Source organism: Cupressus sempervirens, chromosome 8, assembly GCF_028749045.1.
Source record: "Cupressus sempervirens isolate cs-2001-9-10 chromosome 8, ASM2874904v1, whole genome shotgun sequence".
Classification (NCBI taxonomy): Eukaryota; Viridiplantae; Streptophyta; class Pinopsida; order Cupressales; family Cupressaceae; genus Cupressus; species Cupressus sempervirens.
Genome location: NC_143125.1, coordinates 244,393,838 through 244,396,719, shown reverse-complemented (window position 1 = coordinate 244,396,719; position 2,882 = coordinate 244,393,838). Strand labels below are relative to the sequence as shown.

General features: G+C 31.9%; 1 long non-coding RNA gene across 1 annotated transcript; it reads left to right on the top strand.

Moving 5' to 3' along the window:
• Window positions 1–806: 806 nt before the first annotated feature.
• Window positions 807–1,951, top strand: LOC149542405 (uncharacterized). The gene is made up of 2 exons (XR_016355463.1): window positions 807–1,047; window positions 1,631–1,951. It is a non-coding gene; the product is annotated as an uncharacterized LOC149542405 (long non-coding RNA).
• The last annotated feature ends 931 nt before the right edge of the window (window positions 1,952–2,882 follow it).

Here is a 2,882-nt window from a genome sequence, read left to right as displayed (position 1 = left end):
TTTCTTCTTCACTTGATAATATAGTGGATGGACCTCTCTTTGTTCTAGTTGTGATACCTTGCAACCAATTTGACAAGGTTGTAAAAGGAATACCCCATTTCTTGGCAGCAGCTCGGATGGAACACATATTATCTTCAACATCTTTGATTGCATTGTCCATGTCTAAATTTGACCAATCTTTTCTTATTGGTGCATTCTTAGATGTACTAGAAGTCATTTGTGTACTAGAAACTCTACCTTGCACATCCAATATATCTATTGGATCTGGAGTTGGTATTTCAGGTTGATTTGGTATGTTAATTTGATCTCTAGTATTGCTTTCATTTTCTAGATTGCAGTTAAGCATAACCCCTCTTTTGTGCACAAGTAGAGGCCTTGTTCTTTGAACTTGATTCCTCTTAGAAGTTCTCATGGTGAAATATATGTAATCTATGTGAAATTTATTACATGTAAAAATTATATTAATAAACTGGTTATGGTAGAATATTACTTTCATTATTTCTTTTAATAGAAGATTGCAATCAATCTTAACAAAGATGACAAATAATTCTAACAAAATAGTGTGTTTTCTTTTAATGCTGGTCTCCAAATTCTAGCTACTAAATTGATTGAACTTCCTTTTCTATAAATATGTAATGATACAATAACAACAAAAATATTAATAATAATGCAAATGCTTTGGTCAACATTTTTTTGTTGTTGCTGACTATTTTGTTCACAACTCAGAGTTATATAGATAGCATTTCTTTTCAAACAAGACATTAATATGCAATAAAATTTTCTTTTTTAAAAGATTGCATTTCCTTTATAAAATAAATGTGTGAAGAGTGAAGAGAATCCAATGGCTAAAGATTTCTAAATCTAAGCCTTAAACCTTAAACTCTATATGTTTCTATTTCGGACAAACTGTTCTTCATCCTTATCTATTTTAATGGTGGTGAAGGCAAGGGCTGAGGGTTGTAGGAAAACCTTTCAAAACTTGAATGGGTGATGAGGGTTCTATGCAAATCCTCAAAAAATGACAGGGGCTCTAATTTGAACATATGGGTACAAACCTATTCACTTGTATGTTCTCTCTGAGCATATCTTTCATTAAAAAAAAAAAAAAAGATCTAAAAAAATAAAATATAAATGAAAATGACTCAAAATTTATCCACCTGAATATGCTTAGCCTGGTTGAAAATTATGCTCCTGAATATGCTTAGTCTGGTTGATGAGAGTGGTTGATGAGAGCAGTTGTAGATATTGTTGATCCCAAATACAAGCTAAAGCAGAGAAAATCTCTATAGTGAAAAAAAGAGAGACTACTATCCATTCATTTTATAGGTTGTGTTAACACTTCTTTAACCATGATTAGATTAAATTTCAATTGGTTAGTCTTTTTTAATATCCAAATTTGATTGGATGGTTTTTGTTGCCATGGATTGAGCTTTTAATTTTCCTAAATTTGCTTGGATAGCTTTTGTTGCCATGGATTGAATTTTGTTGCATGATTTGACTGTATTAGTAGGATGTAATTTGTTCTCATAAATTAAGAGTTTGAAATTTTGATAGTTGTCTTGTTAATTAAACATTGTGTTTCCTTTGTGTTATTTATATGGTGAGTCTTACAAGTTTTTTGTTTTTGTAGGTGAAAGGTCAAATAAGCCAATAAATGCATCGGCTAGGAGCAAGCTGGAATGAAAAGTTGAAATAAATTACTGACATTAGATTTGATGGTATTCTAGTAGTTGTACACCACTCAGTATTATTATAAAAAAAAGATTTGTTTACAATTGTAAAGTACCCAGTAGTTGTACACTAGTGGGTAATATTAAAAAAAGAATATATGTATAGATTTATAAACTGCCTGATTATTGTACATTCAGTGATGGTATTTAGGAAATAAGCATTGCTTAATTAGTGAAAGTTGTAATATTTGTCAATCACAATCAAATCTTAAATTGTAACATATTGGATCTTAAATCTATATATTTATTTCTAATCGTGAGATGCAATAGATCAATTAAATTTTCTGAGACACTTATTTAGTTATGATAGATTCATTATTTTAAAACTAAGGAACTTATTGTAGTCAACTTATTTATATTAATCAAAGCAAAATATATTGCATAACATTTGATAATAGACGTATAAATTTTCTTTTTCATTTAAAGATTACAAGTTCTCACTCGTAGTATTATTGGTTCCATGTATCACATATCTACTAATATTTCTATTAATAGATAAAATATATGTTATCAAGATTTAATATTAATTTGCTTTTTATTAATAGTATTAATATTCACAATTGCTATAACTACTATTGGACCCCACCCCACTACTGGTACCTCTCCCCTATATGTACAATTTTGTTTAAATTTTACTTCTTGGGTGTTCTCGTATAAACTTATAATGAGAAGAAAATGAAGACTCAAACTTTTACCTAATTTCAGAACATCAGCTACAAGGAAGAATAAGCTTAAAAAAATGATGAGTCATTTTCAGTATTAAAAACATAAAAAACTCACGTCTCTCTTAATATTTGCTTATGTACAATTCGTTTCTATAACCTAGCACTCTCATTATCTCCTGGCATAAAATGACGTCACGATTTCAGCCAAATCGGTAGCTGTACAGAGGGGGCACTCGTATCAGCTGACGCCCCACGTGGAAAAAAAGTTCCACGTCGGAACAACTCTTACCGGCAGACGGCGGTGAGATCGCCGACCAACGACAAGGGCTACCGGCAAACGGGAGCTCTGCAGACGGGGCAGCTGCTTCGGCAGAGAAGCCATCGATCGATGCAGCGCCGGTGCAAATTATAGTGTTTGCAGTTTGGGAGAATCCGTACCATCTCTGCCCCTCCGATTCCCTCCATACAAATACAACACTCTTCTCTC